Below are 16,973 nucleotides of genomic sequence, written 5' to 3' on the forward strand. Positions count from 1 at the left end.
ACACGAGCTCTCTAGAAACTGGTGGTTTCTCCCCAATGGCGATTTCATAGTTTCTTGGTGCATTGGGTCAAGAGTAGACCTGGTTTCTTCATGAAGAAACCATTTCTATGATTTTTGCTCTCTTTCTTTATTAATTATGTTGCCATGTCAACGTTTTACCTACGTGATAAGTCATTTAATGAGGATAGAAACCATCATCAATGCACCATTGGGACTGCCCTAATCGCATTAGCTCTTGCAGCTGGGTATTGTCGCGAAGTCAGACGAGGGCATCTCCCGCTCGCTGGAAAAGTCGCGAGTGGCTCTAGACTCTGGAGCTCAAAGCGCGAAAAGTGCCAATGTCAGACGAGGGCATCTCCCGCTCGCTTTCCCCTTTTCACTCCTGCACGGGCACGGCACGCGCGCCGTGGACTGGCAACTGACAATAAACAACCTGCGTCAAGCGAGCCAGGGGGGTGTTTAGTTACTCCGGATTCTAGAATTTGATATTATACAAAAAGAAGATTCCCCGTTATATTAAACTTGTGATACATGTATGGAGTACTAAATGTTGACGAAATCAAAAACTAATTGCACAGTTTGGTTGTACTTTGCGGAACGAACGTTTTGAGTCTAATTAGTCAACATTTGAACAATTATTACCAAATAAAAACAAAACATCACTGTAGCTACAGTGTGCCTACCATGAATCTGCCGCCGCCAACTCTGCCCAACTAAAGGAGGGCCAAGCTCAAAGCACCGCAATCTCTCATTCTTCCCCAGGATCGGCGACGACGCCGCGAGATGGAGAGGGGGATTCGGGCAGCCTCGTGTTTGACGCGGCATCTGAGGGCCTGTTTAGTTCAAAAAAATTTGCGCAGTATCTATCACATCAAATCTTGTGGCACATGCATGGAGTACTAAATATAGATGAAAAAAACTAATTGCACAGTTGGGTGAGAAATCGCGAGACGAAACTTTCGAACCTAATTAGTCCATAATTAGACACTAATTGCCAAATACAAATGAAAGTGCTACAGTAATCCAAACCCAAAAAATTTTGCATCTAAACGCGCCCTGAGTTCGCAAGGCCTGCCGCCTGCGTCGGCGTCGCATAGTCAACACGTCGGTGTGAATCGAACAGACTTTCTACCGAGCGGTGAGTCAACTCATACGAGTAGCGAATTCAGCGTCGGTAAGCAAAGGGCGATCGACCTTTTTCAAATGATGGAATAAACGTATCCTACACTTTTTTATCTAGAAATGCCTGTGGCTTCTTTTTTAAACGGCTTACACTTACGACAAAAGCAAACAGATGTTTTGCACAGAGTATAATTGTTTAATACTCTTCCCGTCCCAAATTAAATTAACTTCTACAATTATTTTAAGTCAAACTATTTTAAATGTAATCAAATTTATAGAAAAAACATCAATATTTATGACACCAAGTTAGTATCACAAGATACATCATGAAATATATTTTCATAATGTGTATTTGATGTCATATACAATATTATTGTTTCTCGTAAAATTAGTTAAACTTAAGATAGTTTAACTTCAGCTAATTTTAAGAATTGATTTATTTTAGGACAATTTGGTTTTTATATTCAAGTTCAAGTTTCAAGCTTTTATTTACATTTAATTCCAGTGCCGGTTTATTCGGAAGTGTAATTTGGTTCTTATGTTCATGTTTATGTAAGTAAGTGCTGACCCTACTTACTCGGCTTTACCAGTAAATGCTAATGATGTATTCAAGTTCGTCCATTTCAAATGGAAACTACTATTTAATTGATGATTCATTCGATCGTCTTTGCTCATGGATTCACGTGTGGTATTTGTTCTTCGGGTTCTGATTGTAATTGCTAAGTGTTTTTACACGCCCTTGTGTTATTTAGTTTTTAGGTACCAATCCATCGTGACATACATGGGACTGAGAGTAGCACCTTCACGAGAACCACTTAGTTAAACATACTTAATTCTCTAATTCGAAGTATTTGCAACTATAATAGTTAGCAGAGGTTGCTTAACTGTAGTTTATGGTTGAGACAATCTTTGCTATTGAGATGGTTCTTTTATTCTATCGTTGGGTTGGGCTGTGATGCTTATGTCAGTGCTTATGAGATTGTATTATCTACGTGATGTGTTTTTTACCTGTATTATCTATATGATGTGTTTTTTACCTATTCAGATGCCCAGTTTACTGAAGAATCTCTGTCAAAATTTGTAATAATTTCTAGACTTAGTATAGTTTAGGTGTTGATTGGTAGCGCCGCCTTTGTTGGTTTTTCTAGCCGGGGTGTTAACAATACGAGTGACCAGGGAAGAGCGGCGAGCAAAGGCAATTGGGGAAGGGTCGTCTGTACGAGCTTGATGGGGAAGGGTGGCACGTCAACGGGGGCTCGTTAGGGAAGGGTGGCACATCTGCGCGGGTGGACGGGTGTGATAGAGCCGCCTAATCTAATGCCTCCCAAGAGCGCTTGTCTTCCATTAGACACTAAGCACCCAGAGGAGAACACCAAATTACTCGGTTCCGTCGGGCACACCCCAGGGGAGAACCCGAAAATCCACATTTTTGCCATTAGGATCACAAACGAGAGAATAAAGCTTACATCATTCTTAATCATTTCTTACTTCACTTTTAATACAACATCAGAGTATAATATTTATTATTATAACAGCGGAATGTAATCATATTATCAGAGTTATGAACAATTTAATTTATCAGCGGAATATAAACATATGATCAGAATTACAGCGGAAATAAGTACATATTCATGACATGATGAAGTATTGATATATATAAACTACGACAACAGATTATGAAACTTTCCTTTATAAAAGCTTTTGGTGAGAGTTATAAATAACAACTACGATCGCAGCGTAAAGGAAATCATCGCTGAGCCCACCAGGAAGAATCCACACACAATGGTTAGCCTTAGCATCCACCTTTCACCTGCAACAGGGGGAATAAAACCCTGAGTACTAAATTATACTCAGCAAGACTTACCCGACAGGAGAAAAGAAAAGACTCCAAGGATATGCAAGGCTATCTGGCTTGTGGGCTCATTGCATTTGCAGGAAGCATTACTAAGCGTGCGTCCTTATATTTGATTTTTATTAACAGCTACATTGGTTCATTAACTAACCATTCTATGTAAACACCTGTGCTACTTTCAAGCAGGTGGTAAGCAATAAGATTTCATTTTTCCATCTTCCATCTTTCATCTTTCAGTTCTTACTACGATGCTAAACCGTAGACAAGTCGTACCGGATTTTTTGACGATTCGTGAATCAATGCCCCCAGCTGGGTACCCCGAAAACACACACCCCGCTTGTACCCCAGGCACAAGCAGGACCAACCCATCACTCTCCTGTCCTGGGTGTCCAGGTCCCCGTCCAAACTGGGACTCTAAGACCCCGCCCCTGAGTCCCGGACTCAGTGCGGTGCAAGGACCTCCTCCACCAAAATAAAACCCTGACAGTCGGTCCGGAAAGAGCCGGATCCACGACAAGAGAGCAACAAGTCTTTCAAGCGCCCATACCCAAGTATGTGCTCGGGATAATAAGTCTGTGACTTGCCTAGAGCCTTATGCAACGATCGGTCCTTAACCGATATAGACAGGAAAAGCAGTGTAACCAAGCCATGCCCCGCGTCCACGGCGACACAACCTCTTATACCCACCAATACCCAAACCATATCCCTGCCCGATCACCATTTTTCCTTTCCACCATTTATATTTTCCAAGTGATAATAATTTAGTAATATATTTCCTATCTCTCACGAGTGACAGCCATCACTCGACTTCTGCCGGAGTCCTGTAGCATAGCATTCTACACGATCCTTTCATACTAGTAAGACTCATAGGATAAAGATATATATGCAAGTGGGTTTCATTCAACTCCTTAAAACTTAATGCACAAATATAATTTAAACTACAGAAACATAGGGGTTATGCATCGGGGCTTGCCTGGATAAGATATAACCAAAAGTTAGCATTCCATTTCCGTGACATGATCACCATAGCATCATCTTTCAGCTACTCCAGTTGATCCCACGATCCCACATCGTTCCTCCGTTGGCGTCCTCGGCAAACTCCTACTGGCAGTCCGGGATCTCGGGTATGGCCTCGAACTCATGGACTAGCCTCGAACGTCCTCGTTCTCTGGCTCGTTCACTCCGTCAGTTAAAAGCACGCAACGATCGAAACAGGCAAATAAACACAAATAAATATTCACATAAATTCAAATGAGCTCTAAACATCGTGAAATTTATATGAGAGATAGAGTTTGATTTTAGATGAATTTAAGAAGAATCGATGGAATCGGATTTGGCATTTGGTTGTGCGAGGTGGCCGCAATTTAATCGCGCGGAAAAAGACTAATGCGTGATTAGGGAATATTCTTTGGTCTTCACGTGGGCGTTTGGCATGGTTCTTTTGCATGTGTTGTTGCTCAGAGCCCACGCGTCATATACACATGCATGGGATGGGAGAGAGAGAAAGCTACGAGCGTTCTTCTTGCTTCATGTGTGAACGCCATGGCCGAGCTCGTGGAGCTTGTGGGCAACTCGGGTTGGAAGGAGAGGAGCAAGGAGAAGGTCACGGGGGAAGTGAGGAGAGCGAGGGGATGCTCATGAGCTGCTCACCTCGCCCGACGAGTAAAGGTCAACTCCGACCCGCATGCAGCTTGCAGACAGAGCAAGGAAGTTGAGAGAGTGAGAAGAGAGCTGGAGCTATGGAGAGCAGAGGCTCAGCTACTCGGCGTATCCTTTTTAAAGGCAGGAGACGCGGGGATGGAATTAAGCAAGAGGAGAATAAGGAGGACAGCGAGAAGGTTAGACATGGCTACTATGAATGAACTAGAGAAGCGTAGGCGCGACAGCGACGCGTCGTAAAGTTAGTGGCTAACTAGCTTGCTTAAAGGTCATAAAGCACTGCTTGTGCACGGCGTGATGCTCGGATGAACAGTGTTTTCTATGGTGAACAATGTTTCTGCGGTGCTGCAATGATTCTGCTGTGCTACAGTGACCGGCATGCAAGCCGCAGTGAACCGTGTTTGGATTTCAGGCGATGGACTTGAGTGGTCTTTGGTCTTTCGACGTGTCAACTGGGCTAGTTGATTCATGATGGACTTGGACTCGAGTGTGTCCTTGTCGTGCCAACGGGGCTGATCAACAATAAAGAGTGTATGCGTGCTAATTAAATTAAGAAGGGAGAAGGAGATGATCATTCGCAGACTAGCTCAAGACAAACAAGCAAGGAGACGCGTGCGGGCTCGGTTACCTCTTAAACACGACGGCAGGACGGTCAGGCCCAACGTGGCTGGCAGGGCGTGCCGGTTGGCACGGACAAGACCGCGGCCGCAGAGACAAGCAAGGCAGGCAATCAGAGAAACAGAGACAAGCAGCGAGGGAGGGAAAACAAGGAGCGGCTCGGCAAATGTAGACAGAAGTAATCAAGTCAGAGAGAGAAGCAAAGCAAAAGCCAAGGAGCATGGATGCGGATGGATGAGGAGACTTTGCAATGCAGCAAATTGCAGGGCCACGATGAGAACGAGACAGTAATCAAAAGTAATGCTAGGCGAGTACGTTGTACGCCGGAAAAATAAATGAAGCTGCTGCGCTCTCTTTCTCATCTGTTCGTGCTTAACAAAATAAACCCGTGAGTTTATATATATGTATCGTTATATTTATTAATGTATTTTATTTTATTTATAAAAGTTGATTTTCATGCTTAATCTAACCGAACAAACCGCTTGCTAGAATCGTTGTCGGACATTCCTAAATATTTCTATGCACTGAGTAATTTAACTTGGGCGTTTATTTGAGTCATGAAACTAAGTCACACATGATTCGCTTATCGCCTCAAGTACGTTTTAAATTAAAACCCCGAGAAACTCGTTTCAGAAATTTTTCTTAGGCCTAAATCGCGGTGCTAAATGAACTCGTAACACCAGGGGTGTTACAACGGGGAAAGGCAGTGCGTTCAGGCGCTCGAGCATGAGATGCAGTGGCACGCGCGCTCGAGTTGGAGACGTGAGATTCTGCACGGGGAACGAGTAGAAAGTGGGGCCAAGGAAGGCACGCATGAAAATTGCCAAAACGGTGATTCGAGGACTTGGTCGAGAGCCCCAAGAATGAGGGCTAGAATGGGATTTAACGCCCCCTCAAATTTAAGGGCTCCAGTATAGACTTTGCTAGACCTTGTTTTTTTTTGCCTTGAGCCCTTGGTTTTGAGAGCTCAAGTAGAGGCCCTGCTTGAGTTGCTCTAGGGGCATTCCCAACAAAGAAACTAGATCTTTGTCACACACAAAAAAAACAAAGAAACTAGATGATTTCTATATTATTCATTAATTAGTGTGCCAACTAAGAAAAATGATGATGTGACAATGGAATTAAAGAAGAGAGGCGGGAGGAAACGGTTTCTTAGATAAGAAAATATGTCTATATAGGAACCAAAATATAAAGATACGTGATAATTAGATGATGAAGAGAGGAAACTTATGATTGGATAAAAAATTACGAGTGAATTGCATTGTAGGTCCTTAAACTCCCCTTTCTCACCTAGGTTCATGCACTTTTTTCGTCATCTGGATTCATGAATTATGTATGCGTCCTGACCACCATCCAAATCAGGCCACATAGAACTATGCCGCCTACATAGCATTTGACATGGGGGGATATGGTCGTGTGTGGTGCCACGGTGGCATGCAACGAGCGCAGTGCGTGGCTGTGCGCTCGCTGATGGCATGCCGCCCCCCATCGCTGGCCACTCTCGACCTCGAAGGCCGCAGTGAGGTAGATGGAGGTGCTCTTGACCTCTGAGGTATCTTGGAGATGGCGCAGACCGTACGGGCGAGCGGCGGTGAAACTCCAGTGAGGCTTGGAGATGTCCCATCCCGAGGACTGATACACATTATGGAGTAGCATGGCTAGCCCTTGCGATGCCGGTGAAGGAAGAATTAGGGAAGAAGGAGGTCAGTGCACGGAGATCGGGGCACGGTGGTGGCGAGTTCGGCCATGGCAGTGGACGGGGTTGGAGATGGAGTTGCCAGTGTAGATTCTTGACGAGGCAAAATGGTCACAACTCGCCGTTTTCTTGCGAAGCCAACAGAGCAAATGACCAGTCAAATGGTGGCATGTATATGAAGATTGATGGTGGGGCAGAGAGCTCGGGCGGTGATTATGGTGCTCAGTGATGGGGTGGCGGGGAGGTAAGGGAAGCCCCTTAGTCCAAACACCCCCTTAGTCAGTGATCCAGGAGCTAAAGGTTAGTCCGTGTCACATCGGACGTTCGGATGCTAAATAGAATGATTAAACATGAGCTAATTATAAAACTAATTGCACAGGAGTAGACTAATTTGCGAGACAAATTCATTAATCCTAACTAATCTATCATTAGCAAATATTTACTGTAGCACCACATTGTCAAATCATAGACTAATTAGGCTTAATAGATTTGTCTCGCAATGCCTCAATCTGTGTAATTAGTTTTGTAACTAGATAAATGCCCGTGCGTTGCACTGGGACCGTATAGTTTTTGTTGGCACTTACGGTGATGGATTTGCAGAAAACAATAAAAATCATATTTGACACAGACAAGTGGATCCGATTTTTGAAGCGGAATCAGATAGGTTACCATGAGGACGTGTAAATTCTAAGTGGGGGGTGATTCGTATCAGACGTGGACGATTGAGGCGGTATTGTTTTTTCCTTAATGACGTCGGAGGAGGCGATGAGGATATCTAGTGCAGCTAAGGTGCAAACTCCGGACTGCCAATTAAACCAAGATTGATTTGGCTCTTTCAGTCTCGAAATTGATTCTTTCTACCATCTTGTTGTATAGTAACATGATCTACTTTGACAGTTCGTACAGTTCTGTTGGTGGAGCAGGTTTTTTTTTTTTACTTTGGCTGGTTGCGTATGACGGCGCACGTGGTTTGAGGCTAAGATGAACACGCTAAGAAATCTATAACTCTAACTACATAGAAAATACAAAGCCCGTTTCTTTTCAATGCCATCAAAACTTATACCCAATCTTTTATGCCATTGAAAATTAAGCATTTCCTTCAATGCTATATGAACTTTAATTTTGCGTCCCATACATTACATGTCATGTTAATGTTCCTTGACTGTGATGCGAAAAGTCAAGTTTACCCTTATATGGCTTTTTTTTTCCAAGCTGAATTGATGCATTTGATAATGATGAGATTCCATGCTGCATATTGGTTCTTATCTGCTCGTATATACTTTTGCGGCTGGCTGTTGGGAGCAGTGAGCGAGACCGAGGATTCGACATGGCGTGTAGGAGTCAGGCCTCGCTTCATTGCGCCTCCTTGTCCATGCTGGCATGGCATGTTGCGTGCAGGCCGGCCGCCGGGGTGTGCGCTTAGGCGGTCGCAAGCTCGCAACTACTGAACTACGCCCTGCGGCAGACCAGCGGTTCGAGAGTTAGGCACGAGGAGCAGCCACGAGCCTACGAGGGCAGTAGGCAGATTCGATTCGAGCAGAGCACCAAGCTCGTCGCCGGCTGGAGCCGCCACTCCGAGCTCGGCAGATTCGATTCGAGCCTAGCAGTGGGACAGCTGTTTCCTCGGTGGACACGGCCGTCCTCAGGAACGACAGCTGCGAGCCTTCGACCTTGCGGCTAGTCCTGCACCACGATGACATGCATCTAGGCTTCCAAGAAGCAATGAGACGACGAGGCCGCGAGTGGGCCTTGGGCGCCGGACGCGCCACCGTCTCTCCTCCCTCTCGAACGGCAGCGGACTCAGCAGCGCCGGGCTTGGGGGGAGGCGTGGGACAACGTTTGGCGGTAGGGAGGCGGCAACCGGCAGCTATTGTTGGGGATCGATTGATATCTGGAACGCGAGGAGGGCAGGGGGTGGCTGCACGTGTGGAGGTTCCACCGGTCGGCCAACAGGCGCGTGTAAGAAGCCATTCCATCAAAGTTATTAGCACCGGATCGGAGATCAGGAAGGCGTCGGTTCACTGGTCCAACCATTTAGAACCGGTTGAACTTCCGGTTCAATTATTTTAGACCGAACGAATTGAATCGGCCACAAAAACTCTGAACCGGTATATATATATGCTATATTTAATAATTAACCGGTTCAATTGTTTTGGACAAAAACTCTGAACCGGCCAAAAAAAAACTCTGAACCGGTATATATATGCTATATTTAATAATTAACAGACGATAAACAACACAAATTTAATTGCACAACTATAAGGTTCATACATATGTATATATAGAATGACATGTTCTTAATTCAAATTAGCAACATATGATTGATCATATATACAAATAAACTAATAAAAACACAATTATATAACCACCTTTGAAATAATCTAGCCACAAGTCCACAACAGGTACTCCAAAATCAACATTTGTCTGTTGACGGGTTTTAACTCAAATGATCAAATTGTTAAAAGATAATAAACAACATCTCATAATTCATCGTAGCAAGATAGACCTTAACTTGACAGGTTCTAAAAAAAGGATTTAAATAGCAATTCAAATATTCAGTATTGGAAAAAAAATCTCAATGCTGAGATAAAGTGTACCATTGTGAAGAGCTCATCGAAATAATCAAAATAGATATATTATTTATATATTTTAGAGCTAGAATGAAAAAGATATTAAATTTTGAAATTAATAAAAAAGCATCAAAGTCAATCTCCTATAACTAAAAAGAACAAAACTTGGACACTTTTTTGTGCGACAATTGTGTCGTCGCTCTGCCTCCCCTTGCGATCCCGCGATCAGCCCACTATCCCTCGCGCACGCAAAAGGAAACTACTCGTCGGTCCGCGGAACCTGCGACCAGTTCAAATGCACGGTGCCGGCAGGTGGGACCTTATGGCAGAACCGTCTAATCTAATGCCTCCCAGGAGTGCTCGTCTTTCATTAGACACTAAGCACCTAAGGGAGAATACTAAATTACTTGGTTCCATCGGACGGACCCCAGAGAAGAACCCGAAAATTCATATTTTTCCATCAGGATCACAAATGAGATAATAAAGCTTACATCATTCTTAGCCATTTTTTATATCACTTTTAATACAACATCAGAGTATAATATTTATTGTTACAACAGCAGAATGTAATCGTATTATCAGAGTTATGAACAATTTAATTTAACAACGGAATATCAAAATGTGATCAGAATTACATCGAAATTAAATATCTATTCATGACATGATGAAGTAATGATATGTAAACTATGACAATAGATTATAAACTTTTATTTATAACAACAATTAGTGAGAGTTATAAATAAAGACTATGATCGCAGCGTAAAGGAAATTCTCTCTAAACCCACCAGGAGGACTCCACACACAAAGGTCAGCTTTAGCATACACCTATCACCTGCAACAGGGGGGAAGTAAAACCCTAAGTACTCAATTGTACTCAGTAGGACTTACTCGACAGGAGGAAAAAAAAGACTCCAATGACATGCAAGACTATCTGACTTGTGTGTTTATTGCATCTGCAGAAAGTATTACCAAGCGTACGTCCTTATATTGGATTTTTATTAGTAAGCCGCATTAGTTCATTAACTAACCACTCTATGTACGCATCTGTGCTACTTATAAGCAGGTGGTAAGCAATCAGATTTCCTTTTCTATTCCATCTTTCATCTTTCAGTTCTTACTACGGTGCTAGGCACGAAACAAGCCGTGCCCGATCGCCCGACGATGCCCCTAGCTGGGTATCTCGAAAACACACATCCCGCACCCTCCTGTCCTGGGTGTCCAGGTCCCCGTTCAAACTGGGACTCCAAGCCCCCGCCCCTGAGTCCCGAACTCAATGCGGTGCAAGGACCTCCTAACACAAAAAACAACAAGACAGTCGGTCCGGAAAGAGCCGGATCCACGATAAGAGAGCAACAAGTCTTTCAAGCGTCCATACCTAAGTATATGCTCGGGATAATAAATCTATGACTTGCCCATGATACTTTATGCAACGACCGGTCCTTAATCGACACAGACAGGAAAAGCAGTGTAACCAAGTCATGCCCTGTGTCCACGGCGACATAACCTCTTACACCCACCAATACCTAAACTATATCCCTGCCCAGTCACCATTTATATTTTCTAAGTGATAATAATACAGTGATATATTTTCTATCTCTCACGAGTGACAGACAATCACTCGACTTCTACCGGAGTCCTATAGCATAGCATTTTACACGATCCTATAATACTAGTAAGACTCATAGGATAAAGATATATATATATATATATATATGCAAGTGAGTTTCATTTAACTCCTTAAAACTTAATGCATAAATATAATTTAAACTGCAGAAAAGTAGGGGTTATACACCGGAGCTTGCCTGGGTAAAATATAATCAGAAGTCAGCTTTCTATCATGGCGACACGATCTCCAATTGCACTATTTCTCCAGCAACTCTCGATGACTCCGTGATCCATCGACGTCCCTATTATGTTATGCAATGCGATGCAATGCAAGAAGTAATTAATCAACTGCAACCGTGATTCGTAAAATACGATTTACGCTTCTCAAGTTAATGAGCTAGTTCTAACAACAACCGTGTTTATCTACGTATCCATGCTGTCGAAAAAGGCGTTATTTTCCCAACAAATATTTTAGTTATACAACCCAAGTTGTTTTTTTTATTCCATTCTTTCAATTTAATCTTTATTCGGAATAGGGCATCATTATCTATTTAGCAAACTAATTATTCTAGAGCTACAAAAATTACAGTGAGTACCTAATATTGCTAGGAGCCTACTGTATAAATTTCAAATCCAACACTATTACCAATTTATCACAACAATTCCTACAAGTTATCTTTTTACAATATTAAGTACCTTAAATTAATTATATAGCTTCCAAGAATATTATTAAACTATGTGAACAAAATATACTAACAAGTAGATCATGATTTTAGGAGACTAACAAAATTAGTTTCATCATTTTTAGATTTCTATACCATTTTATATTGATTTTTACAATTTAGACTAGAAACCTATTTTAGAAAAGCACTTCGGAAATGGAAAGGGCCGGCGGCCACTAACTGGCCCAGCCGCCCGCTCGGCCAGGTACAACGGTAGACAGGACTAGGTGGCTTGGCACAAGACTGGCCCAGCGCTGGAACGAGGCGCAAGCAGCCCAACGGAAGTGACACCCGACTGGCCTAGGCGCAAGCGGACCAAAGCCGACAGCGCGACATGGCCCTAGACGCGCGCACGGCCTAGGCGGCAAACGGACCGCCGCCCAGCGCGAGCAGGCCAGCCCATGCGCGGACGAGCGCGGCCCAGCGCGCGGCGGGCGCGAGCGGCCCAGTCAAGCCAGCCCGCGGCTTAGGCACAACAGCAGCAGGCCGGCCCAGGCGGCAGATGGCGCGACACATTTGCAAAACGGCCCCTGCACTTTTCCTAAATCAACCCGCGATACTCTAGACACTATTCACCCCTATTAACATGAGTCATGTATTTGCAGTGAGAACCCCGTATAAAACTTCTTGGATTCTCACCCATTTCTTCATCCTCCAAAGCAGAGGAGGCACGGAACGGGCGCGGCGACCGCCGGCTGACGGCATACCAAGGCAATGACTCTCTAGGGGCTCGGTGGCGCGGCTGGCTCTGGGACGGCATGGGGCATCGGTGGCTCCAGCGCTGTACACGGCGGAGGCGAGGCACTGCGGCTCGGGCGCGCGATGGAGGAGGGCCGGCACCGGCGAGTAGACCTAGAGCAGGGCAACGGCGGCATGCGGTAGTAGCGCGGGACTGTGGGGTTCCCTTGCATCGTATGCAGTGGTCGGCGACGGGAGCGCGGCCACGGCGACGCTGCGGAGAAGTGGTGACGTGGTGCATGGCAGCACGGGCACGGTGGCAGGGAATCGGACGGAGTAGCGCTGGGAACGAGGTGGTGACGCGCGCGGACGAAGTGCGTAGCCGGGCGATGGAAGGCAGCGCGCCGACCGAAGGGTGGTCTACCAACGGGCTTGGAGACAGCAGAGCGCCTGTGCAGGGAGGGGCTGATGCCGGCAGCGCGAGAGGAGAAGCGAGGAGGGGCGCCGGTGCTCACGTGGGGTGACGCTGTGGGCACGGTGTGTGACGTGGAACAGTGGTCCGGAGTGGACCAGGGGCTCGCACGCGGGGAGGAGTCGAAACGGCAGTGGCAGCTCGGCTTTTGGCTTAAGGCACATGAGGGCAGCAGCAGCAGCGAGTGTGGCCAAGGTCTAGAAGGACAAGAGCAGGGCCGACGTGGAAGCAAGCACATGTGGATGGCCGGCTAAGGCGTGCGCAGGGCAGTGCCAGCAAGAGCAGCACGACAAGTTCACAAGTTCGGTGGGACAACGGAGGCAGGCAAAGAGACAAGACAAGAGAGTAGAGAGCAAGTGAGCAGTGGAGCTGGATGGCTTGGCGAAGCAGAGGCGACAAAGATAAGCAAGGACAGACCCTAGAGCCAGGCAAGACAAGACCGAGGCAGCAGAAATAGAAAAGAAGGAAGAAAACAACGTGAGTGACCCGACCAACTTCATTAACACTGGGATAGGACGGCGTGCTTCGGCGGCTTTGTAGATCGGCGGGATGATGCGAGCAGCAGGCCGGCCATCTTTCTTATAGGCAAAAGATAGCGGCCGCGTAGCAGCAGCAAGGACGCTCGCACAAGGCGCCGATCGCATGACATAGTAGCATGGACGGGACGACGCATAGTTGCAATGCCAGGCGAGTATGTTGCACGTCAGGAAAATAAATGAAACTGCTGCTCTCTCTCTCTCTCTCGCCAGTTCGTGCTTTCACACCATCACTTGAATTTGTGAAGCTGCCAGACGGACAACTGTCGTGGGTACGTTACCAATTTATCGTAGGGACTAAAATGAGCCTATATATAAACATGTCACTACGCGGATAGACATTCCTAAATATCTCTACGCGCTGAATAATTACACCTGGGCGTTTATGTGAGTCCACTAAACCGAGTCACACAGGATTCGTTTATCGCCTCGAGTATATTTTAAATCAAAAATCCGAGAAACTTGCTTTGAAATTTTTACTTAGACCTAAATCGTGATGCTATACAAGCTCCAGACGTGTTACATACCTCTTCCTGGTGACTCCAAATCTCCGCTCCAAAACATTCCTTTCCAGTCGCGATATCTCCTCCCCACCGATCGCTAGAGGTCACGCTGCCATCAGGAGTAGCCAGGTCGATCCCATCGCGCCCCTGCGATCCCATCGTGCCGCCATCGCTCGCTGGGATTTTTTTAATTTTAACACTTTTTCAAACTTAATTTTAAATCTAACACTCTTGTTTTTTTTTAAAACTAACACTTTTGGCCGCGCCTATTGCCCTGGCGTGGCCAAATGCCTGTGCCGCGCCATGCATGGCAGCACGGTAGAGGGCTGACGTGGCGGCGACCGGAAGCGCTGGCCGCTGATGTGGTAGGGCTATGCCATGCCACTGATCTTGATGCGGCAGTGTTGCGCCGTGATCCATGATGCGGACATTGCCGCGCCCTGATCGGTGGTGCGGCAGAGCCGGGTATAACCTCTGCCACGGCCAGTCCCGCTGCCCGAGCAGCAAAACGGCCTCCGCTCATCCAAGCACGCCGCGCCACGAACGGTGGCAGCCCGGCCCTCCATTGTCACCTTCCTCCCTTCCCTTCCATTCCCCGGCCACCTCCCTCCCTCCTCGTCCTAGTTCAAGGTAATGACGCACATTTTATTTTCGTTTGAATGGTGGATATGATATTATGAATGAGAGTTAAGTTTAGTAGGAAAATTATGTTTGGGAACTATGGTGAAGATATTAGTATGGGTTTGTCAATGTTAAGGTTAATTATTTAGTTAGAAGTATGTTTGCCATGTATATTTTTGTTGCTATAATTGTTGTTTATAATATTTTAGTTGCATTGCAAATGATTACATTTTGCATTAATTTGTGTTGTTTTGATTGGTGTTTAATTTGAACCGTTTTATTAGATGGAAGACATGTTTCGGGAGCAGTTATGGCGAAAATGGGGTCGTCCTAGAGAAATGTACCCCGACGAGTCTAGCAAAGATGCCCCCGTCCCTCCTGAACTCCCTGTCCCTAATTATGACTATGGTCGTTCGGCCGACGTGTTTCAATCGAGACATCCAGACACAGCGGCTCGTTGCTTCTACACGTGCAGTCGTTTTAATGTAAGTTATTATTTCTGTATATTTTTCTTCTTCATTTGTATTACTAGGTTACTAATATTTTGTTAAATTTTTGTTGTGTAGGCCCATGAGAGGTGCTTTTTCTTTCAGTGGATCGACGGTGCAGACAAGTTTGACCCTATGTACCTCCTTTTCGACGATTGGTGGAGAGGGCGACATCCACGAGAGCACTTCGAGTGGTGGGTTCCACCTCCCCCTAACCCCCCTTCAATGACGGCTAAGGAGAAGAACTTAGCCGCAGTGAGACAACTCGAGGAACCTCCTCTGTGCCATTGCGGAGACCGAGCCGTGATAAACCCTGACAATACGTTGGAGTTTGTGTGTTCAAACAAGCATGAAGTAAGTGCAAAGTATATGTGTTGAAATATTGAGCTATATATGTCATGTACTAATGTCACGTTATTTAGGTGTATTCAATGACGAAGTGTCGTTTCAAGAAATGGTTGTATGGTCCTAAGAACAAATGGCCCGAAGAACCTCCAAAAGCAAAACAAAAGAAGAAAGAAAGGTTAATTTACAAAGCACCACCAGTCAAGTGCGAATGTGGTGTTAATTCTAACTATGACATAGTCTCTTCGGAGCTTGGAATAGGCCATTATTGCGGTCATATGGTTGAGTACGAAGAGGTTCGTTATTTTTGTGGTAAACATGAAATCGTATTTTGTTTCTTTTGCTAAGACATATATGATATAATATTTCTTTTGAACAGAGCACTAGGAAATGCAGGTGAGAACGTTACGATGGTCAAGCTAAGTTCTTGGATGAACTAAAGAAGAGGCAACTACTTGCAAGAAAGAGGGGATATGGACCTGACTACGTCAACCTATTCGTTAAACATCACAAAGAAAAGATACGTGAGTTTGCTAGACAGTGTGATATTTGTAACCCGATCGATGTTGGGCTTAACAAATGGGGATTGGAGAGACGGATGACGTTAGACGAGGAGAGGGCAAGGAAGGAGACAAGGGAGGAGACAAGAGTACAGATGCAGGTCTTGAACGAGCATGCTGCTGTATTATGTGCTAGTGAGTGCTTGAACGCCTATTTTCGTTACCTGATTGTAAATGTAATATAATCACATTGCTAACTGATTGTATTTTATACATGAAGGGATTGGATACAGCGAGGAACATGCTGCAGAGGTGGCTCGTGTAAGGTACGAGGAAAAAAAGTTAGATGAGCACAGAAAGCGAGCTGGTCGCACCGTTCAATCACCGATTATGTTGTTTGATGAGGGGGATGAGGATGAGGACGACACTGTCAGACTTAGTGAGCTAAATGCTGTAGCAGAGGCGGACTTGCAGGCGGAGGAGGATGAGGACGACACTGGCAGACTGAGCGAGCTAATCGCTCTAGCAGAGGCGGGCTTGCAGACGAAGGAGGATGAGGACGACACTGGCAGACTGAGCGAGCTCATCGCTCTAGCAGAGGTGAGGTTACAGGCGGAGGATGATGACGACACGTTCTTCACTCAGGCTGCAGCGGCCGCAGATAAAGCGGATGCCGCTTACTACAGGCGATAGACAGGTCAGAGCAACGCAGGTGAGCCTAGTCACAGCAACAGAGTTGTGGTTGAGGATTGGTACTTGGACGATGAGTTGCTTACTTAGTATGTTTCTGACTTAGGGTTTTTGATTACGCCGTCTATTAGTTTCATACTTTATTAATGATCAATGTAGCCATGTAGTAGAAATTCTATTGTGTTGTCTTATATTTCATTTGAACTAACGATGTATTGTACCCATGTATGATGTACTCGAATTACCCATGATCTATCTTAAGTGATCACATCTGTTTGTATCATGCATTAAAAATT

Source organism: Miscanthus floridulus, chromosome 8 (assembly GCF_019320115.1).
Source record: "Miscanthus floridulus cultivar M001 chromosome 8, ASM1932011v1, whole genome shotgun sequence".
NCBI lineage: Eukaryota > Viridiplantae > Streptophyta > Magnoliopsida > Poales > Poaceae > Miscanthus > Miscanthus floridulus.